The 25,256-nt window shown below is 35.3% G+C and overlaps 1 long non-coding RNA gene across 1 annotated transcript in view; it reads right to left on the reverse strand.

The window, feature by feature from the left end:
- The window catches only part of LOC135072663 (uncharacterized), a 153,548-nt gene extending 132,089 nt beyond the window's left edge, over window positions 1-21,459 (reverse strand). Inside the window, exon 1 of the long non-coding RNA XR_010257470.1 lies at window positions 21,217-21,459. This is a non-coding gene — a long non-coding RNA (uncharacterized LOC135072663). The remainder of the gene's footprint in view (window positions 1-21,216) is intronic.
- Between the last annotated feature and the right edge of the window lie 3,797 nt (window positions 21,460-25,256).

Raw genomic sequence — 25,256 nt, forward strand, 5'->3', positions numbered from 1 at the left:
GGAGCATTCACGTGTAATGTAATATTATAGATTCAATTTGAGCATACTTACATTACACCACATTTGTATTCTAAGTGTTATCCGTGTAATGTTCGAGACTGAACTTTACATTACACGCGAATACTCCCGGTGATACCACCTTAAGGTTCGACTAAGAAATACAGTAGTGCGATAAGTTAACACTAATCTTCAGGGCTAGTTTTCATTGTAGGCTCTGCCTTAGCAGAGAAAAAAGTATTTTTAGAAATTATTTATTGATTTTAATTTATATCTGTCCTATAGTGTACCCAAAGCTTAACACAATCTTCCCACGCAATTTATGACATTGACTAAATAACTTTCACAAGTCCTAGGAACCTATGGAATAGGTACTTGAAAAAACGGCACATTAAGGTGAACAATGTGACACTTTATGTGGTTGTGATTAGGTTCGATTTTGCAACAAAAAGTTCAGTTGTAAACTTCATTCAAGTTCTTTAGCATTATCGTTTCTTTAGTACCAAACATGACTTTCGTAAATACTTGATTTAATAATGCGCTGCATATTTGCGGGAAAATGAATTTTACTTGGACATCTACTTACCTCCTATCCATAAAATTACTAATTTAATCAATTGATTTGAATTATATTCCAAAGAATTTAACGTACTCAATCTGCAGGGAATATTTTAAATTAAGTATAACTTAGAAGGCGAACCTAATTTTATTTATCTCATAGAAAACTAATAATCCACCCAATCTTAGTATTACTAAGCTCTTACCAGAGAAGATGTTCATAGACTGGGCAATTAACAAATACCTACCTATTATTACTTTATTACCTGTTGCATGTTTTCGCAAATGTTCATTAATTATACCTTATAACCTTCCTGGATGATCCTTCTTATTAGTGTCCTTTTTACTCGTACATTTAATGTGGTACTTAGCATAAAACCTGCCTTGAACTCAGTTTTCATTTAGAATTAATTAAAGTTGCTTTATGAGATTTGTATTCAATAATTTCCGTAATTATTCAGTAAGTATTGGTTCTCTATATTTTGTTTCATTTTACGACGGAATGTACGGAGTTACGACTTGGCGAATAATCGGATACTAAAAGCAAATGGGGTACACTTAGGAAGATTTCTTCCTGGAGGGTATTTTTAGCTTTATAATCAAGGGACTTGAAATTCATGGAACTTTTGCCAGGGTTGTTTGAAATTAGGTGACAGATTTACTTTACATATTATTTAGCATTTCGTGTGTAAAGAAAGGAAGAAGCCCGTAATATAGGTACTTTTATTGGTGTGAAGTTTAGTAATGAGGTGTAATTTATACTAAAAGAAATTTATTACACAAGTAACATAGGTACCTACTCGTATCAGTTTACAAAAAAAAGATTCGAAAACCGACGAACGTCACCAACTTTAAAATACAATTTTCTTGAAGTCCCTGAATGAGTGTAATTTTTATGTGTTAAGTTTCATCTCCCCTGCTGTTTCCTATAAACATGCAAACTACCATTCATTTTTGAGATTCTATCCCATTATTTTGATGATAAGGCAGTAAAAAAGTCATAATCACGTGTGACTTTGAAGGTCATGAACCTTTTAACCGGTAACCGGTTTTCGCCTACGTCAATAATAAAGTACTAAATATTTTCCGGTTATGTAAAAACGGAAATCGCTCTTTAGAGCCACCCACGTCCGGTGTTTACGCGCGGTATAGTAAACTTCTTATGCATAAATCTGGTTTAGATCTCACATAATAATATATTATATTATATGTGACAAGTTCAAGAACAGGACGCATTTTATGCCCTTTTATTTTTATCTGCTACAAGCTGGATAACTACAGGAGTTGTTCCACAAGGCAAGGTTTAATAATAAATAAAAAATAATAAAATGTTCCATATAATAATTATTTACAACAATTACCCATGTAGCATTGAGAGCAGAGCTTATTACTATGATGAGTAGATAACGCAAAGATGAGTAAAATTTATTTTTAATAGACATGATTTTAGTATAAACTTCCATAACACTTAATAATCGGAGCTATTATAGCCACCACCACGTCAGGACTTGCTTGTAGTTAAAGTAAAAAAACAAAAGAAAACTTTCATTAGCGTTCTTAACCAAATTGACGGTCTAACGACGCTTTCCGCGGCGTCTAATTGTAACATCAGCGCAATATTTCATTAAACAGCTCATCGCGACTCGTGGAGCTCGGTTCTAGTGTCGGAATTTCAATTTGGGACCTTATTGTCAGTCGACAGCGATAATATCGGCCATTCCGCAAGCCGCAGAGTGACTTCTGTCACGCGACGGCGCGGGGCTACACTCACTAGCGTCAATCGCAAGGTACGCGGATACAGTGGGCTGTGTTTATTTCAGTCTTTCCCAAAGTGGGCGATAACGCCCCCTTGTGGGCGCTGCAGGATTAAAGGGGGGCGGTAAGAGACCCAGAAAAAAATCGGGACGTTGTGTAGAGGCTTGGGAGGCGTCATCTACTAGGAGGACTCTTAGACATCGACTGAGCTCGACTCTTGACTACAAAAATGGGGGGCGCTAAAAAATAATTTATTCTCAAAGTGGGCAGTAGACTAAATAAGTTTGGGAACCACTGGTTTATTTGATTGTAGTCTCTAAGATTATTACACAAGAATAGTGCAATCTTGAATAATATTACAGTACCTAGTATCCTTCTTCTTTTCGTGTCGACAACAAACCTACACAGTGTCAGCCCAAAACTCCGCCACAAGAGTGGCGTCGTCAGCAGCACTCATCAAATCCTCCTGAGTGCAGTTGCTTGGGCACTCAGGGCACGACATCAGGTGCTTCATCGACTGGGGAACAAAACCGCACCTGCACTCCATGTTTAAGCCATCCAAGAATCCTAGTATTAAAAAGATGATATTGTGATCACAATCCTTGCAATTTGGAATACGAGTATACACTTTCTTTGAATTTTTGCTGTGTGGTTACGGCAGAGTGGATCTCCTCTTTCCGTGGGTTTCATAAAATGCAACTGAGAAGACCAAATTCTCCATTAGCCTATGATAAATTAAAAAGGATCATGTTCCTGCACTGGAGATTAAATAATGACCTGATGATGATAATGATGACGTTTTTGGAAAATATAATAGTCAAGAAGAAGAGCTTGAAGCAGCTGGATGAAATAACTTAAAGATAGTGCTTTGTGGCTTTCCTGGGAAGGCAGTCTAGCAGTGGAACTAATTACTGATTTTTTATTTGAGCAAATACCACATAATATCTAGTAGCAAAATGTCTCAATTACGAATATTCTCATTGATTGCGTCCACAACAAAAGTCACACATCAAGCTAAGACTATGGCGGGTTGACTTTCTATGTGAAAAAGTTTAACAAAACTCTCAAATCTTTTGTAGAAAATGTAACTGCGACATTCGAGGTCAATATTAAGCTTTAATACACGTGCTAATCCTTTAACAGTCAATTACTGAGTGCTAATGAGTATTGGTGTTAATGAGGACCGAGAACAACAGATCCGTTTCATCCTCAGATCATAGAAAGAGAATAGATATGAAGTCGCGCGTAACTACAACGAGAACCAGTGTCCCCACATTTCCCCCACCACAGCTCCCACACACACATTCAACTGTGTAAAAACAAAGCGACTGAGAGTCTACGACAACATGTGCAACCGGCTTAAAAGTGCTGTGATTGGCCAGAAGGCGTGCCTTATGGCCAATCAATGGCCGCGTGACGTGACGCACACTTTGAAAAAAGCAATTAGAGAGAAGAAAGATAAAATGGAGTCGATAAGATATCGATACTTTAAATCCTGGGGGCAAGGCTCGAAATTGGTTTAAAAAATGCTTGTATGAAAACCTTTTTATTATTATACGTTATTATTAATGTTCTTTAACGATTTTTGCATAAAGGAGTCAGTTCCATTTTGTATGGACGAAAAACTCAGAATCAATTATTGGGACTAAATGAAGTTACCTTATATTAATTTACCCCAACCAAAGCTCAATGTCGTTATCGATGGAGTATAGAAGTTATAGACTGACAAAGTTTGTATGAAAAGTCATGGGTTAAGTAGGTACTTGCGATTTTTACCAGTATTTACAATATTGGTAATATAATAATATTATTAGTTACTTTAATAATAATAACAGGATCACTGTAATTATTATTAACTACTATCGCGCATTAACTTTTTAATTATGGCGAAATTCGTACCGCCTATGTTTATCAAAAATAATGCCTATATTAGGCTTTCAACTAGCTCTTATAGTAATTACATAGTTGACAGTTACTAATCCCTTCTACTATTGTTATTGTTTTTGTAAAAACTTAAAAATCGCAAGCAACTCATGATTTTTTCATTCAAAATTAGAAAATAGAAAATAATAATTTACTTCTATTTATCGATAATAGGAAACCGTATTAGAACACGAGCCCTGCACTATGTTACGACCGGCACATGCGGCCGTACTGTGTATTTTCACGCGTCAGTGGATATCGGAAGAAATAAAATACATTGCGCAGTAGTTACGCATGACATAAAGTGGTTGCTAACTAAATCGTCAATGTACAACGTGTTTGAATTTTTATCACCACTAATTTCGATATCGCAGTAAATGTCACGGCACTGAATTCGTTCGTAAAAATGTTTAGTTTTTTTATTTATAAGCAAAATACCAATGGATTTGCAATACTTACATGTGGTAAATGACTTCATTGTTCCTGTAGTTCTTCGTTTCACTTATGTTATTGCACGTTACGACGCATTATCCAACAATATCGGAGAACATTTCCTCAGTACGACTGAATCGCGACTAACCTGGCGTCGCGGGCGATGTTCGTTTCTGGGCATATCGCGGAGACACGCGCCACGCCCCCGTTTCACATCTATTCCCTTCTATGATCTGAGGTTTCATCCATTTCATTATTCAACGTGTTGATGTGTTACCTGTTTTGTATGCTTTTCTATTCACGAGCAATGTAGGCTAATGTACGGACAACAGTACACAAGGTACAACTTACAGTACACAGCTTAAGAGTAGGTATACCCAACATTGATGAAACAAACGCTTGCCGTAACAGCGTATTACCAGAGTAAATACAAATTACTCTGGTATTACACTTTAAAAATTTCGACGGTTTCATCCAGTGTCTAAGTAGCTCAGTTGGAATAGCAGTACACAAAGTTGACCTTTTTAGCCTCTTATGGAGTTGTAGCCTATGTGTGATTTTGTGATTTTGCTACCAAAATGTAGTCTTGTACTAATGCTAATCTAAAAAGGATTTAATGTTTAATTACAGTAACTTAGTGAGGAGAACACACAAATTTCTCAAGAAGTTTCTTTGTAGTTTTCTTGTTACTATTGTATTAGTATACAATATTTATAAAATTCTTTTCTGTTCTGTTACTAGCTTAAGCTGGAAGACCAGGGGATTGTGGTGCATATTGACGTTTTACTTAGATGATTAGATTTGAAATCATCATCATCATCATCATCATTTCAGCCATAAAACGGCCTATGTTCAGCAGATTTATAAACTCGAGCAAACTCATAACCTTAGTAGGATTAGAACCTATGACCTTTCGCTTGCCGGCTGACTGGTTTGGAATCTAATGTAACTTTATTTAAGTACCCAAACTTTAAGACTACTAAAATAGTATCAAAAACTAATAGAAAACTGAATATTAATGTTAGCGTAGGTTTACCACTTAGGCGTAATGGAAATTCCTTTTTTTTCCACCTTAGAAGTATTCCAATCACTTTTAATAATAATTTACAGTTATTTTTGATATCACGCTATAGGTTCCAACGCCCGTCGTCAATTATCAGTTGACGAAGTCAAAATATTGTAAAGTCCTTTCAACTAACCGATAGTTACTGGGGAAGCCTAATCAAAACAGCCAGTTCAATCAAGTCGATGACGATATTGACGATTGTTACTGTGGCGTTGGAGAAGTTTCTATTGCACATTTGTATTTGAGTGAATAATTTTGTAGGGCATTGTATTGTTATTTTTTACCTACACGCATCATATTAATTTTGAAATCAATTCTAGATTGTAGTAAAGGTAAAAGATACCAATCAAAATTCAAATTCGTAGCATATCCTAGTTACGCCATCGCTTAGTAAATTAATTAGACACGAGTTTGACATACAACACTAATGAATACTGATATCAAAATTGCATGAATGGGTACATTTTGATGATACAGCTTAAGTAACAACAAAGTTGGATTTTTTAAGTTAAAAGAACAACAATGATTATACTTTTACGAAAGTAGACTGTTCTGTAAGTGCATAGTACGTTTGAGTTAAAAAAGGATTGTGGTTTACACTTGAGTAGACTGTTCTCTATGCGCATAGGCCGTAGTCTCGGGCACTGTTGTCGATCCACAAACCGGTTGTGTAGATAATAAGCAGATCTGTGCAAGTTTCGAAATGGGTAGGTATCAGACGTTACCGATTCTGTCCGTGTGCACCGAAGGTAGCCATGTTGTGTTGTAAGGGGGCAAACATAATCATGTTGTGTTTGAGTGCTACATATATGAGCGGGTCGGTATAATCGGTACATCGATTGTGTAGATGGATGTTTGGGATAAAGCACTACAAAAGCTGTAATAGAAATACTGCTGGATCATAATAATATTTTGGGTAGACACCATGGTTAATACAGTTATACCTTTTAGCATAAAAACTGAACTAATACATTTTTATTTTGTATATTTCTACTGAAATTTTGTATTGATACTTTTGACAGTGCCAAAGGAAAACTACTTTTTATAACTTTTGCCTTAAAGAAAAAAATATGACAATTAAGCTTGTAGGTAGATAGAACTTATGTTTTGAAGGGAAAAGAAAAGAAATGTAAAAAATAATTAAAATATTAAATTGAAGTAGGAAATATCATCTTTTCGAGTGCACATATAAAGCTTGTAGTGTGATATATCCAGGCAGTCATAGCACACGCTATTCTCACTATTTACTAAAAGAAACAATTGAACATTTCAATTATGATTGACAGTAAAAAGATAATAAACGTTACAATTGATTTGAACAAACAACCTTTAGGGCTAGTCAGCGTGGTGACACGATGTTATTCATAACGGTTTAGTTTTGTTTGCGAAGCTCGTCCGAGACACAATAGAAATGAAACTAAGAAGAATCGATCCAAAAACTAAAAGTCCAATTAGGATACCTATGTGTACCTTGTATTGCTAAGTGACGACAAGTAAACATAATAAGATGTAGTATTGGTAAACCGAAGACCAAGTAATTTAAATGACGTCTTTATAAAAAAGTTTCAGGGAAGTATTTTCGAGAATCTTTTTTTAACTATAAGAATGGAATAAAGTTTACAGATATGAATGATTGCAATATCGTATAGGAAAATAAGCATCGTCTGTCAGTCCTCGTTGGGCAGAGCATTTATAATTTTTAGTAAGAATTTATGTTGTAGGTGTGCGTTATTTTCGTTGTATTACAGTCCCAGTTACGAACCAAGTTCAATGCACCAACCTTTATGAACCAATCTTGATGAACCAAGAGGATTGCATCTACTGATTTGTACTTCCATTATGATGGTATCGACCGAGGTATCAATGAATGTTACGTGTAAACATGTTCAAAACTTTTGTTTGCCCAAGGTTGTAATCGACCAGACGGGTGTCGTTCGTAAAACGGAGTTATTTCACACTAGTTCGAGAGTAGTAGAGAAAATCCTCAAATCTTCAAAAGTACTTCAGCTTTATAAAATAAAGACTAAATTAACTTAAGCTTGTTAATTTTAATAAATGTAAATTAGATAAAAATGCGTAGTTTTTCTAGTATGTTTTGTATCATAAAGCTAGGTCAGGTACTTTTGAAGATAACTATAAGATTTCTAACCAACTCTTTTTTTGCAGTCCAGTGTATGTGTACGTAAACGCGCTTATTTGATGCTGACTTTCTGTAAGTTATTTGCATCTTAAAGTCTTCAAAATTTCGACTTCTCATAAGATGCTCCGAGTAAAGTTCAGCGAGTTCCAAATAGCAATATCTCGTAATTTCCATGCGACAGGGGCATAAGTGAACAATATTGCAAAATTCTTACGAAGAAACTTTATTATTTGAAGTCCTATTATATTCACAAACAAAATACCTAAACTCAACAATTGGTTTACACGAGTAATCAAATTCAATAAATACAGTTGCGTAAAATTGTATATTACTTTACTTATACAACATCAATGAAAAATTATGGTAGGTAGGTATTGTATATTGTTATTGCAACACTGTTAATTGCTGTTGTTTTAGTTCTCTGCAAAAACTCCAATTAATTATTAACTGAAAGCAAATATACGCTAGCCTTTAAAATCTTTTTAATTTTTGTAACAACAAATAAAAATCAAATTATCAGTCTTATTAACGTCAATTATTTTTAATAATAGGTACAAAAATTTACCACTGTGTGACCATTTACGCCCGTATTCAGAAGCAGCAAATCGAACGCACAACGTTGAATAGAGCTCTGTGATTGGTTGGTGTGTCACCATGTACGTCCACGCGAACTGTGAGACCTCATAATAATATTTGTAAATACGGGTGTTAATCCATTATCGTAACACATTGCACAGTGGTCACCTGAACCCGAACTCTGTGCAAAAAAATAAATTCAAATGTTAATAAGTGTTAGTTACACTTATTAATGCAAAAAATTGGCAGCACGTGCCCAAACTCAAAACCTATAATATCAGTGAACAAATCTATGCAATCAGTTGTTTGACCGGTTGCATTTCTTATAATGAGTCAGACAGCTAACGATTTTCCGTCAACTCAACAATTGTTCATGAATAATGGAGTATTCGACCTAGATCTACCTAGTTAATAGCCCAACCGGACATTCGGATTAGGTACCAAAAAGACTGGTTCAAAAACATAAGCTAGATCTCGTTTGTAAGTATCAAAAAGATTGGTTCAAAATAAAAAAAAAAGTTGCAACTCTCATTTTGGTCTCACAGACATTATTTTTATGGGTTTTCATTCTCATGGATCCTAAAAAAATGGAATGATTGTGCTTTGTTCTCACGGGTGAAATTTCCATATATATTTTTCATTTAATGCAGTTTGTTGACGAAGCTGCACTCTCTAACTACATTTAGAAGTATTGAATAAAATTGATAATATAATTTAATGACTTCTGTTATATTTTTCTAATTGGCACGTCATAATTTAAAAATAGCAAATACCTAATGATTGATTTGACTTGACACAACGCAGCATAACCCATGGTGCAATATAACAAAATATTTCAGAACCATACCTAAAATATAAAACCATGGATATAACAAACTATTTACGTAGGTTTCTACTCATAAAATCAATATGTGTGACCTTTTAAATTTTCTCTTGACCTCGCGGCGTGGTGTTATCAGATCGCTATCGTAAGGTTCGAATAAAAAGTTTTTAAATTGGACGCGGTTATTACATTCTTAATGATCAAGGTTGTAGATGGCCAGTGTTATTGAAGCATAGAAATAAAAACACACCAACTGAATTATTGAGAACCTCCTCTTTTTTTAATTCGCATATAAAGGGAATTTAAGAGATATAGCTGGCCAGTTCAATTTTAATGTGTGACATGGTGGTGTCAGTTGCGAAAAATGGCGGAGTTCAAACGCGGAAAATTAGGTTACATTATCGAAGTTTTCATACGGATCCCTAACTTTCATAAAATAATTCTTTCATTTATTATGTTCATCACGGATGATGTTAGAATTTTTCAAATCAGTCCAGTTGTTTCGGAGCCATGCAAAAAAACAATCAAATCTTTTCTCTTTATAAAAATATTAGGTAGTGTAGATGTAAATTGAAGAAAGAAAACAGTATTTTTGTATTTGCAAATGAATGAAAGCCAAAAATTGTTTGTTACTGCCAGTGGGAGGATGTGGGCAATGATGATGACAATGATGATGATTTTATGCATTAAGTGATCCAGTTCTACAGACGTAGGTAGATATTGGTAAGTAAATTGAATTCAACTGTTTTTGGTATTAACAACTCAATAAGACCTTAATGAAGTGTGCAATGACTGAATCAGAGGTTTTTCATTCATTCATATAAGAAAGTACGAGTAGGTAAAACGTGGACTTAAAAAAAATGTTTGTAACGTGAATATGCCACTACTTATACGTGCCTACTGAAGAGGATAGTAAGATAGTGTCTTTCAGCATACAACGCAATATATTTGGAAACTAAGTTACGAAGGTGACTCTTCGCTTTCAGGCGATGAATTTGTTCTGGTTTTACCAACTGTCGAAATTTTGCATAATCAATTAAAATGGACATCCAATTACAGACTTTTTTGCAGTAGGTACTAAGAGAACAGAAAATAAAGTTGATAAATATCGCAAAGAAACTGAATCATCCACTGTAGAATGTAGATGCTGAAAATCTACAAATAATATGCTACATTTTTCCTACGGACTTACGCCCGTATTCACAAACATTACTATGAAGTCTGACAGTGCGCGTGGACGCACAGGGTAACACACGAACCTATCACAGAGTTCTATTCAACTCTGTGTGTTCGATTTGCTGCTTCACTTAAGCAAGCATCGTTTTTGAATACGGGCGTAAGTATCGCAAGGAAATCAACCGTAGATGTTTAAAGTCCACAACATGATATAGGTAGGTACTACATGTTTCTTATTTCTTTCTGTTAGTCCTGCGACCCAGATCTAACTAGTAAGTAAGTTTATTCGACCGGACTGTAATCGCCAAAAATCCAGGCTATCGCGGATCTTATTACGTCAAACCACGAAGTGTAAGTGGAGCGCAGACGTGGGAGTGACCATTGTTTTATTATAGTTGTTTTGCTTAATTAATCTAGTTTTAAATTAATAAACCGGGCTAAGCACCTATTTAATACAAGACGTTATTTAATAAAATGTTATCTAAGAAATTATTACGATTACGATTTTCTGGTCCATTATATACGCAATGCGGTTTTATGATTACTTTCCTGAAACTATTATTTTAGTGCAAGTGAACGTACACCTCTTAGAATTTTGTTTTTTCTCTGAATTTTTTGATGACGCATAAAACGCAGGGCATTCATACATTACGTCAGACGAAATTGGCAAAGAACATTCTTACTGCACGCACAGATACCTAAGTACATTTTATGTTTTGTCTCTAAGAAAAACTTCTACAACACTAGCATCTTTACGTAGTTATATTAGATGCTGTTTTACAGCAAAAGTGTATAGTAGGTTTGGAAAATGTGTTGTCGACTGTATACCACACTATGTTACAGTCAGAGTCAAAAAGTTCCACAGTGGCAAAAAGTTGACAACACAACCTTATTCCAATTGTAACAAAGACGTGTTTGGCTACTTTAGGTGTTTCGAACTATTTGCCGCTGGCTGTACTAGGTATAGCAATTCTAATCAGAATAATAACTAATTTACAAGGGCGGGTGACTAAAGAGTTCCTACTAAGATCTAATAAATAGTGACGACAACGAGCGAAAGTGGACGACCAATTAGAGAAAATTACAATGCGTACTAAGTGGATATTAAACGGCTACCAATCTCGTATTGACGAAAACAAAACAAACTCGTTTTGAGATTATTTAATAGTTACAGTTACTATTCTACATCCCGTCTTAACTGTCCTAACAACATTTACCGTAATTAACTATTGCGTAAAGTATTTCGATTAAACTTGTTGCATATCAGCTGACAAAGAGACTAATTGTCAGTTGATTTAATGAGTCATGAATTAAAACAAAACAACATCGGCTAATTTAATAAGAATATTATGTATCTATATGATATTGAGTACCTAATAAGAATTCGTATGCAGTTTCACACTCTTATTTATTTTGTACTTAGGCCCTCTCTGGGGCGCTGGTACATTAAATAATATGGGCTGGTATTGAGAATATGTACAAATTAAATTAAAAATTACTATAGTCTTTAAGGTCACAGCATGAGACAAATTAATTTGCAATAGAATTTAATTCACATAATTACTACAAGAATTGATTAAAATTTTCTAAACTTGACGCATAATTCCTAAAACTACCCACATTCGGTGTCAGGTCAGCAATTAAATTTAAGTTCCCCATCTAACTAGACATCGGCTACTTAAATGGGCTATAACTTTTCGTTAATAAGACTATATCGACTGCGCTTAAGTAAGATCAGTTTAATACTCACGATTTTCAAATTTTGATGTAATGATGCCGGTTTGTGTTAGTTAAATTAATGTTAAACTATGCAACATTGTTTTATGTTTATGAATATTGATTCATTAGTAAGAGTTATTTTCCTTAAATGGCGGCTTTTATCTTTTGAAAAAGTTTACGAAGAAGAGAAAAGTAGGTAACTTTAAAAAGTCAGATGTAAACATAGTACTATGTATTATTTATTTTCTTAGCTATCATTTTGACATTTTAAGAGCTTTTTAGCGAGAGTACTTACTTAAGCGTACGCTGTGCAATATTGACAATGACAACTATACAATGCCAACATTCAAATCATTACTTTAAATTCCTTTCTAAGATTGTTAAAAAGATTTTATTAAAAAATGTGCTCCCAACGTCGCTATTTTTAGCAATTTAAATAAACAAAACAGAATAAAGTACCATACCAAACGAATCCGACAAAAACGTATCCCTTAGAATACACGGCTACCTACTTAGTATAGACTACGGCACGACAAACTAAACGTATGCATCTTATGTATTTGCAATAGATGCTATTTTGCGTTAAAAATGTGTAGTTCACTGTACATGCGTGTGCGCAGATCGCGATGCGCAAATTGACTCAATTCAAACACTGATTACGGTTTACGATTGCAATAAAAATAAACGGGGATTTTATAGCGATAGATGCGCTTGAGTGTATTGTGCTTATGTTTGATTGCATGGAATCCGCACACATTGTGAGAAAAGTGCAATTTTAGGGTCGAGTGTAAGTTTTAAGCACCTAGATATCTTGGCCATAAATTGATGTGAAAGAATCCAAGTTACCTACGATAATACTTATCATGGGTTGCACTATGTAACTTTAACTATAGCAAATTTCAAGTCTGTCAAACTCCATACACAAACCTCGGTTAAAGTTATACTTACGGCTAAAGTTAAGGTATGATGCCACACAATCTTAGAGTACCTATTATTTAGGCTAAATATGGACTAACGGCTTGCATTAGTTTTATTTAAAAATAGGCTCTACTCAGATTTTTCTTTATTGGCAATTTAAAAAAACTGATTTTTATCATAAAAACAATATTTTACCAATAAGTAGTCCTATTATTACACTTACTGAAAGTTTCAATATTAAGTAAAAATTATTCCGTCAAATAAACAAATAACTTCAACAAATCGTAGGTACCTAACACTTATAAGTCATATAAGTTCTTTATAAGGAACAAACAAAACTACAAACAATCACGGACACTCCTAAGTCATTAATTGTAACACGTACGCGTCTAAGCAATTTCTTCCAGTAAAACTGTTTACACGGAATAATTTAAAGTAGTTTGTATAGTTAACTAAGTCCACTTATCTCAACAATGGACCATCTCGTCCCTATTACAGGAATAGGGCTGCCTCTAACTATAAAAATACGGGTGTTCTTATTCATGTAGATTGCAGAACATATTGGCGGAAAAAACAATTGAAGTGAGTTCTATGGGCTGTTGAGGATAACTGTAGGCAAATAAGGCTGGGTTGCACCATCTTACTCTAACTTTGACAAACGTCAAAAATCTGTCAAAATCCATACAAAAAGCACCGGTTATCGTCATAGTGCCCGTTACAGTCAGTTAGTGCAACTCAGCCTAAATGTCCTCAAATAGCTTATACATATGTGGTGATGCTACTGCTGTACTGCCTAATTGCAAAATAATACTTAAGTACTACATTTTCATATTCAAGATGTAATTTGTGTGTACAGAATTGACTCACTGAATTTGAGCTTTTTCAGCATCGGGAAAAGCAAACAATAATGAGCAAATAGGCAAGAAGGCTGATGGTAAGGCATCCGAAGAGTCGCCGACGTATTTCCAGTATTAATTAAATAAATAATTAAAAATAAGTAATGTTTAAAAAGCTATAAATGAATTTGACCGTGGTTTCATAATACATTGGACTTTTGGCAACCTTAGGGAAAGAGTCCAGCTTTACACGTCACGACTCGACGCCAGTTTAGGATATTAGTCTGTTCTTGAAAAGGGAGTAGACTTTGTAGCAAAATAATAGCGAACACTGTACATAATATCTATTAAAGTTCAGACGAGTGAGATTTACTTGTGTGTGTACGTGTACATGCACATAACGATAGTGTAATGTCTGTCAAAATTTTTGTAAAACGAGCAGTAGTGAGCCACCACACGTGTAAAGCTCACTCGCCTTCGTGAATTTCAACAACTATACCCTACTAGGTATATTACACTGGTCAACAAAAAATCAAAATGAAAATGGTGCCGAGATTCTGTTGATAGTTTATTATTAGGTGTGTATTAGTAATCATAAAAATATTTTTCTTTTTTTTTTCCTACGTGTAGTTTTGGATCTACCCTCAGTTTTAAAATTTAGCTTTAATCGGTACTTTGGTTGCACAGTTTGTAGTGTTATCGGTACATTTTTATAAATTCATTTATTTTAATATCATGTCTACATTGCCAAGAAGTTGTCTCAATAATCAGAATGTATTTTTGTTACATCTGTGGTGTGTACACAGTTAAAAAGTTCAAAAATTCAGGCAATATTTCATTAAAAGTGCTTATTTTTCTTACTTTAAGTCGGAAATTGTGGTTGTATTCAAGCCGTAGATACCCAAAATTGTATGTATAATCTGCTGTGAACACTTAAGGCAATGTTACAATGGTCAAAGAAGCCGTAACATGAAGTTCAGAGTGGAGAAAGTGAGGAAAGAACAAAAAAAAATCCTAGTTTGAGCATAATTTTTTTTTAAATTAATTTATAAAGTAATTTTTAATGGTCCATAAATAACAATATTAATAAAAGATACTGATTTCTTAAGTTCGATGGACTATTTGGAACGATTTGCATAGATTTTGTTAATTGAAATTACAATTTTTTTTTCGGAAATCACTAGTCCAGTAACTACTCTGAAATTGTGAGACATGCCTTAAAAACTCAGGATGTCATAATTTTCATCAAAGAGCACTACCTCCACAGTCATCTTGACCAATTCCCAGAGAATCTTGGGTCACTATAGCATGCTATAGCTAAGAATAGGGAGAGCGATGCTATCAAGACCTAAAAACCATTGGAAGAGAGGTACCAAGGCAAATGGGATCGGTATAGGATGGCTGATTACTGCTGGAGGATGCAACGTGATAGTTCAATTACACCTCATTCACAAAAGTCGGGGAAAATAAAGTTTTTAAGCATTTCAAAATATTATAAACGCTGATTTTGGTGAAATTTTGTATTTTTCTATACACGTCAAAATCTAGAAAACCACACGTAGGAAATCGAAAAGGACATTGTCAGAAACCGCCTAAAAAACCGCCCAAAAACATTAACCCATCATAATTATTTTCTATTTTTTTTAATACATTAAGCACCCTTTCATTCTAATGGACACTTAAGCATTGAAAAATTAAATAAATAAGTCTTTTAACGTTTATTCTATAATACTATTACAACTTCCGGACGTTTTGGTGCGTGGCATGGTCTAAAACCTATCAAGTTCCATTATTTTTGCCGATAAAATCTGTACGAGGCATTACTGTACTTTATTGCTGGGAGTCCATGTATAGTGATGTTCCTGCGGCCATCATAGACAATAAAATATCGATTTTGAAAATAAAATAAATCGATTAGAAGACTAGATTTGCGTTAAAAGCTAAAAAGATATTGACACTATTACAAGAAGCTATCTAAAGTGTCCAACTGGTCGAAGGTCGTAAATAAAATGAAAATAATTAGGACCATAAACTGATATTCATGGTATCATAACTGTAAAAGTGTCAGAATCCGATGTTGAATCCAATGCCAGTTGAAGTGAGAGAAACATATATCAACCTAGTATAGTTGCCAGTCTCTTATAATCTATGCCAATGAGGGTTTTCGCGATTGAAGAATCCGCGAGATGGCAATACGTATACGCGAGGTCCAAATGCTGCATGATTGGTGGATTTTGACATATCTGTCAATGTCACGTCAAAAATAACCAATCATGCAGCATTTGGACCTCACGTCTACGTATTGCCATCTCGCGGATTTTTCAATCGCGAAAACCCTCATTCATAGCGCATGTATAATAATAGACCAAATGAACTTTTATAGATTGTGAAAGAGAAGATAAAGATTTTATTATTTTATTAAAATTGCCACGAGGTAGTTTTTCAGTAGAAACCAGGATTGGATAATCGCTACAGGCAAGTATCAGAACATTTTATAAATATTTTTAATCGATTATATCCTTGTGAATCGTTTTAATAAATTGTCATTTTACTTTTTCAATTAAAACTTTTTCAATCCCTAGTCTTGTCAAACTGTCATAATGTCAACAAATTATAAATGTCACGTCAGTTGACTCAATTTCAGTCTTCTGTGCGTTTATTGTATTTTTATTTCAATGAAATAGTGCTAAAGGGTTAGTACTAAAAATGAAAGCCTTTTTTCAGAAAGAAAACCAATGTGGTGCCCTTATTATTCATACTGTTTGAAAGTTACAAGTCAGTGATACAGAGTTGCCGCCATTATAACTCCGTAGTGATACCATACCAAAGAAGAAGTTTTCCTAAACACTTGTGTTATTTTTATATGTGATCAAATAAAAAGGATTAATTCTACTGCTCAAATGGAATAACTTATCCCAAGAGACCGAATATAAAAAAAAACCTCTCCATAGAAATTATCACCATCACGAGAATGTGAATTTTTTTGAGAATTTGATATTGGTCCTGTAAGAATAGTAGTTGTATTTCAGTAGTAGAATCAACCCTTCTTGTTTCATCAGCAAGAGTAACTATAAAAACGCCCTGTAGGTAGGTATTATTAAGCTGAAGAGTTTGTTTAGTGTCAAAGACTGTCACACAGTGTAACTTAAATTGGCATATTATGATAATGAACATAAAAACTTAAATAAATATTTATGTTAATATTTTTTCTATTTATTTATTATCCCAAAGCTTCACAGTGACAGCTAAAACAGCAATACTGTTGTAAAACTAAACTTAGAACAAACTGTTACAAATATTTTACAAATTAAAATAAAACCGCATGTTGCTTTACTTTCTCGTATAGGTAATAAATGTAATTAATGGCTAGATTATTAATGTTACTTTGTTACCCTCAATAGTGAGGAGATCTTATAAAATGGTAACCCTGATTTTCATTGTCATTCAAGTGCTCTTTCTTCGCATAGGCTTCTGTGATTTGGCCAAGGGCCACACACATTGCGATAACATTATGCGACATTGATTTGACAGCAGCGGAGTGAAGTCTTGCGACTATGCAAAATGATACCCTGTAATCGTAGCGCATATAGACATAGACGGGGCGGGGCACATAGCTCGTAGAGCTGATGGCCGCTGGGGCAGGAAAGTTCTTGAGTGGCGACCACGAGCCGAAAGACGTAGCGTGGGCAGGCCTCCCACTAGGTGGACCGACGATCTGGTCAAGGTCGCGGGAGGTGCCTGTATGCGAGCGGTGCAGGATCGGTCTTCGTGGAAATCCTTGGGGGAGGCCTTTGTCCAGCAGTGGACGTCTTTTCGGCTGAAACGAACGAACGAACGATACGTATTACCGCTATTTACCAGACATTACTATTTATTGCATACTCGCCGGATTACACGTAGGAGCACGCGCGTTACAGCTTCGGCCTTGCATTATTATAAGATCTTGTTCCGCCCTTTTTCGAACTTTCTCCGTGAGGATATCCCCGCCGAATTCTATGATGAACCTATCAAAAGTCATATTCGAATTAAAACCCCGGTTGAACGTGATATAGCCGCACTAGAATACGATGCTTTTTTGCATAATCGCAAGACTTCGTTCCGGTGCCGACCGAATGTTATCATGATGTATGTGGCCCAGGGGTTACTGTAGCCGCTAAGGTTTGAAACTTCTTGCTTAAAATATTGTAGTCTTTGGCATAGACTACGACGGTAGTCATGGAGATAGGAGTTTGTTATCTCGTGTCAGATGTAAATGGTGAAAAGAAAACTCATGATTCGTGTTATTTTTATGCAATATGTAGGTTTTTTATAAAAGTGGAACCGCGAGTGATCTCCAAAACCCATTCTATTATTATATACGATTCGGCTTCGATATCTATAATACAATAGGAGTTTATTTCATGTGTCAGATGACAAGGGTGGAAACAACCTACGATTCATGTTGTTTATTTACGTGCAATATGTGGGCATATTATAAAAGTGGAATGCCGAGTTGTATTTCTAAAACTTGTTCTATTATTTTATACTATTTGGCTGCGACTCGGCGTGACGACAATACAAAACATTTTTCGCGAATCGGTGTTCATACATTCACACAATACATTAGACGCCATGTTGTCATAAACGACATATTATAAAATCGCTGTGATTTAATATTCTTAATCATTAATTTTATGGCAAGTGTCCATCAGGAATCATTGTTCTTACACACAGAATCGTATTATTTCGCTTTCGGGTAGTAATATGTCAAAATTGTTGGTTCTTAGGCGAACAATGTATGGAGAACGAACATTGTCCTTTGCTACTAAAGCAACCAGCATAAGGTCCTCAATCAAAAAATATATACAGTTCCTTGGCACCAAAACCACTGTTGACCAGTGTTATGTGACTAAAAGTAATTGGATAGGAGATACAATAGCTTTGGGGATATAAAACTGTACTTAGAGTTTATTCAATTTGTATTTAGACTAAAGGCGAAGCCCAAAGCTCGATTTTATTAAAAGCTTCATTCAAGGGCAGTATTATGTTCATTGTTCATATCCGCTGTCTGGTTCCCATAATAGAAGCTTTAGTTATTTTGGGAAATTTTGCTTAGTTAAATCTTGAGCGTGTACCTATCGCTTAAACGTCTAAAAAAGGAAATTTGTAAGCAATTTTATCACCATTAAAACACCCCAAAGACACATTCAAAGACATAACATGAATGTCTATTTTCATCATGAAATCGATAAAATACCATAGACTAAATTTATTCAAATAACCTGTTCAGTCCCGTTGCCATTCAACGAATATCATCTACCATAAACAAGTGAATACCCATTTAACCCTTTCAGCGTAGGCACAGAGCATCGCACAATCCTCACTAGATGGCTCTCGAGTCGTGCTCGTTATGCGAATCGAGGGTTAAATTACTTTAAATCTGCTTTTATGTTAGTTAATTTTGTAGACAAGAAGGGTATTAAGATAATACGGGGCGGAATTGAGTTGCATTTACTTGGTTGGAAAAATAAAAATATACAAGAAGTTTTTATAAGGTTTTTGTAATAGTCAAGCTTACACCATGCTTAAAAGTGGTTGACAATGAAAAAAGTTAAAAATTTTACAGCACCTATTATTGTCCTAGACCTAGCCTAAATTATGTATATTGCCCTGCCTATAGCAAAAACTTAGTTCTTCTGGTGGACAGAAGAACGAAAAGAAGACGTTGAACTCGTGTTACAAATTAATCATAAGTCAATTGATAACGGTCGGCCGTTTGGTGTAGTGGTTCGAAACGGACTACTATTCCGGAGGTAGCGGGTTCGATTCCCGCACAGTACAAATATTTGTGTGCATGAACATATTTGTTTGTATTGGACTGGGTGTTTTCTATGTATAATAAGTATGTATTTACAAAAAAAAGTATTTAAGTATCATTATATCCCTTGTCTAGTACCAGTAGGGTAGATAGTAGGTACAAGCTTTGCTTAGTTTGGGACTAGAAGCGCAGTGTTAAATGTCTAAGGATATTTAATTATAACAACTTACGAGTAAGAAAGTTTTCAAACCTTTATCACAAAAATATACTTAAGACATCATAAAGGAACAAGCATCTGTCCAACATTAATAAATTAATAAAGTTTTATACCATTTTATGCCCAAGCCCAGTCGGGTTTAAATGGACACATTATGTGATATAATGAGGTTAGCTACCTATTAATGCTATACGAAACGGGTTGAGCTAGTTTAGTAATTAAATATGCTCACCTGAGTTTTACTTGGAATTTATGAAGTTAAAGTTAACCGTGAGTCGGTGGTTAAGGGGAAAAGTTTGACTGAACATGCCCGCGTTTATTTTACCTAAGCACATACCTATAATAACGTTCTAGAAAGTAGGTAAAATACATACTCACGGCATATAATATAATAGACTAGAATAGTGAATTGTTCAGTACAGTAGCTTTTACTAGAAAATTAAAAAAGAGTGTGAGAGTCTAGAAGAGTGCATCTAACTGCGCCAAAAGAAATTCTGCTAGCAAACAAATAAGGTTTACTACCATTAACCCTGAAATGTACCTAAATAGAACATTATCGTAAATAGAATAAGTGAATTCTGTTGAGTTCACTTGTTTTTTAAATATCAACCTTTTTTTAAGCCAGTAATACAGACAACGTATTTTTAAGCATTCCAATTCGTATACGAATCTGCACCAATTATTACCTACGATTCTTATACCTGCTATATTGAAAAGCCCTTTCTATAAACGTGATTCCGTGCACGAATTCAAAGGTGATTCGAATGATTTAAAAACGTCTTCCGATCTGTCGTTTAGATATCGTGTCTGCCACGATCTCGCATTGCAGGATAAGCCCCGACGCGGGGTGCATCCCGATGAGTTTATTGACTTTATTGTGGTGCGATTCCATAATAAACACACCACCTCCGGTAGAAACCTCATACGAATCCGGTAGATATGTCTATTGAACTAAGAAAGAACACCTAAATATGCTATTGACCTTTCAAGCCCCAAATCGTAAACAATCTCTGAACTAAAAACAAAAATACCTCAACACACAACAACAACCTTATTTACGACTGCGCGGTTAGCGAAACTACATTTTCAACCGCATAATTTCAGCCAATAAAATCAAATAAAGCCTCAATATTCTCGAGACGCCATGCCAAACTCGTTGTAAGGGAACGTAAAATGCACCGTGTAAATACAGGCACGAATAAAACAAGTGAAGGCGAAAATTAAGCAATCCGCGAAATGCAGACAAAGAAACTAGAAACAACTAAATCAAACTCGGTACTTACGGTTATCACGCAACTATTACGAAAGCTCGGCGATATCAGCTTATGTAAAGTGGTTAAGCTACGAGTATCTCCCTTCGAGACTTTCGGCTCCCGCCAAAACGCACCCTGCACAGTCTAAAAAACACAGCCACCACAGTTCACTGGCACATGCACAGTCTAAACACAGCCGGCAAAAGTTTTTAACTTTCGTGTTTGGTTGCGCGCGCCGGGAGCGACTGGCGCGCGTCCGATACGCAAGTTGGTTTGTGCCGTACTAGTCACTAGTCAGTCGAGAACCGGCCGGCCATGGCTACCGATTTGAAGACAGCCGGACCTAAGCCCGGCACACACGGGCAGACCTTGCATCGCCTATTCTTGTTGCACGTTTTATCACGAACCTTTTTGCATTCGAGTTTAATACTGGAGCGGACTGTATTAACACATTTAACGATCCGAGATTCTTCGCTTTAGAAACTATACATAGCCAAGTTTCCTACAGATTGTTAAGGTCCAGTAATTCCCAAAATAAGTAATTCTAAAAACATCGGAAAACAGAAACGAAACGGCTGTTAGGAAAGTTGAAATGTAGTCGTATATCGGTAGTTAGATTTTCTTCATTTTCTTCCATGTTTACGAACTCCACAAGTCTAAGTTATACTTAGTTCATGGGAACACTGTGACGTCAGACTTCGGAATCAGTTCACCGCACGCCACATCGATCTATATCACTCAATACGTAGTTTGTTTACAGTTTTCTTTTCTGTTACGAAAAGGTTTACCATCGCGTGATTTTCCGGGGTTCCCCCTGCGTCGGTCACCGTCTTGCATGTAATTACCCGCAGAAGTTTGCCGGTTTTGGGGCAACGCGTGACTTACGGAACCCTCCGTCTTAAAAATAACAAAGGGGCGAGAACCCTAAGTTTAGTTTAACAATCAACAGACCTAATTGCAGTTCAAGCTAGTTTCCAATAAATCTTAGTGGCCATTACGCTTTCATTATAATCGGAATTAGCATTTGAAATCTTCTGATTTGTAACGTCGTAAAATAATTTTGATTAATTCGAGGCAATCGGAATGTGGATTTATAGATGATCTGCCTCATCCGTATCTTTATGCAAATTATAAGGTAGCGTGTCGGTTTCAAAGGCGCCGCGTCTTATTTTTAAGTAGTTATTTGACACGCGTTATGTTTAATATTCCTCTTGTTCGTTTTTGATTTGAATATTTCCCGTAAGCTCCAATACCTTTTAATTTTAGTGGTAAATGATAGTTGGAGAATAATTTCGTAAGTAAGTTGTATTATGTAGGAGTACGTACACAGAGGACGGCACGTCAAGCTAACACTGTATTCATCATCATCATCATCATCATCATTTCTGCCATCGGACGTCCACTGCTGACGAGTTGGCCTCCCCCAATGATTTCCACAATGGCCGGTTGTTGGCGACCTGCATCCAGCGCCTTCCCGGTACCTTTACACACACTAAACACTGTAAGGTCTTAATATTATAATGACTTTATACTGGAATGTCTATAATAAATCTTACTTAGCCCTACAGAGAAAGTTGTAAGAAAATTTATCAAGGGGACAGAGGCAGTTTCGCAGTTGTAGTGTTTCTGATATATTTTTTATTCGTAGTGAAATATGCAGACTCCGGGCTGGCCGACAATGGTTAATCAAAAGGCCGTATCTCATTTTGCTTGGACCTTGCCAGCCCGACATTAGGGTAGAAGTAACGTTTGTGGCCACTGTACCTTTTTTGGCGACAAAAATTTGAAGTTAATATCATTATAGTAATTTATAAATAATGGAATAGTTATGTATGACTGAAGATTAATATACGGATACAAAGTTTTAGTTTTAGTAATTATTTTCCGATTTTTGAAATAATCAATCAATCTGATACAGATAAACACAAACAACTCTTTGGTAATTTCACTATACTTTAAATACTTTAAGGTATAATTTCGAGTGTCCCAAAACAAGGCAAAGATGGTCAAAACCGGTACTTCCACCCTACGTTATTTCGATTTCATTTGCGTGCTCGTGCGCAGTTTTTTATTTCTTTCTCGCTCACCCACGGGTCAGCTCTTGATCCCGCGAATGCTTTGTTATTCCACGAGAAATATGAAGGATCCAGGTACCACAACAAATGGAATTCTTTTGAGGAATATTGAAATATCTCTAGGCGATGCCGCGGGACTGGGCAGATTAATTCCTGGATGATGAATGGTGGATGTAAATCTTGTTTGTAATTTACTGGCAGTTAGTTATCGGTATTGTTTCGATAAGCTATTACTGAGATTGATACGGTTTAATAGAAAAGTTGAGGCTTTACGTGACCGTTGCGGGGATGTCGAGCCGCTTAAACGAGTAAATGTAAGTTTTTTTATTCAAAAAAGTAATTACGAGTCACGAATCTTATGGCCAGCGATGCGGGTGCCCAGATTAATTGAATTCTTAGGTGTGAAGCGATCGGGCAAGAGGGGCGGGTCCGATAGTTTTTTGAGACTGACGCAGTGCACAGAATTTAGCGTGTTTTTTGTTGAAGCCTTTCAAATTGGCTTTAAGTTTTTTCTTGAATATCTTTAGGAATGCTTTGTAGTTTTTGTTTTAATGTTGAAAAATGATGGGGCTACTTATTGGTTTTAGGGTACCTACTTAACCTTTAACTATGGACGTGAAAAAATAATCACACTCCCATGGACGTCGGGTCTCACAGACCCCTATCTAACATTCTTCTTATTTTCATATCTGAGTCAATTTGAATTTATTAAAGAGTTGATATATATCTAATAACTATTAATAAAGGATTTAGTAATAAATGTAATCAAATTTTAACCATCATTTAATTATTTTTTTGCAAATTTAAAAAACTTAGACATTTTTCACTGTAAATTGACTTGCCATGACATATAGGCTCCTTGATTACAGTCGATCATTAATAAATGAAAGTAATATTTTTTTCTTTGCTAATTAATAACCATGTAACATAAAAACATGAACAGAATATCTGAAGGACATAAAATAAAAATTTTGACAAGGGTTAAAGTTACTAAAATTATACACAGTGGCCTAGAACACTAAAGACAAATTATTTCTACAGGCATGTGTTATCTTTCTTTGAGAGCTTTAGTAGGCAAAATGTACACCATTTAGAATCGGAATCTGCAGCAATGGTGAATTCTAAAACATCTAAACTCAAAAGCAGAATCGTCTACAAGTAATACCTTACTCCTGATATGTTCTTTAGATAGTTGGTCTAATAATATAGCTAATGTACTCAGATACTTTCTGCCATTATGTATTCTTAAACTAGATCAATTTACTTAAGATTATAATAATATAATATAAAAAAAAATTGTTGACAAGTCACATCCATACAAGTATGTTTGTATGGAAATTATAGTCATCGGGTCTCCCAGACCCGGACAAAATTTTGAATGCTTATTACTCACGTAATAAGTGCCGGAAGACGCGATTTTATGCCTCCTCGGTCCAAACACAGTTAAAACTGAAGCTACTGAGATGGTCGAGAGCAACACGTGCCGGGAAGGCGTTTAAACCGAGAAATCTGAAAGGGGGGTGGGCCTCTGAGACCCGACGTCCATAGTTAAAGGTTAATCATTATGAAGATATTACATACGAACTTTTTTCACGGGAAATGTTTTGCGTATACCCACTGGCCGATGGGGACGACCATTGGGTTATGTGGGACTCTCGCTTGGGTTTCTATCAGTTCTAGTTATGGGAATTGAATCTTGTAAATTAGCCAATTGCTATAATAGAATAGATGTGTGATATCTATTCTATATTCTGAACTGGTTTTCAATATACAGAAAAGAATTTAAGTGCCTACTGATTTGGTATACATAATAGCTGTATGGTGTAGACAATTATTTATTTATTTAAGGATACACATACACAGCACAATATCAATTTAGATAACAATATTTTTAGTGAGATTTTGTAGGCCAATTCTGTCAAAAATTCTGTCATATGACTAAAATTAATCTTATTTTTTGTGTTAATCTTCTAACTTGGACCAAACATCATCAAG

This window comes from Ostrinia nubilalis, chromosome 6 (assembly GCF_963855985.1).
Source record: "Ostrinia nubilalis chromosome 6, ilOstNubi1.1, whole genome shotgun sequence".
NCBI lineage: Eukaryota > Metazoa > Arthropoda > Insecta > Lepidoptera > Crambidae > Ostrinia > Ostrinia nubilalis.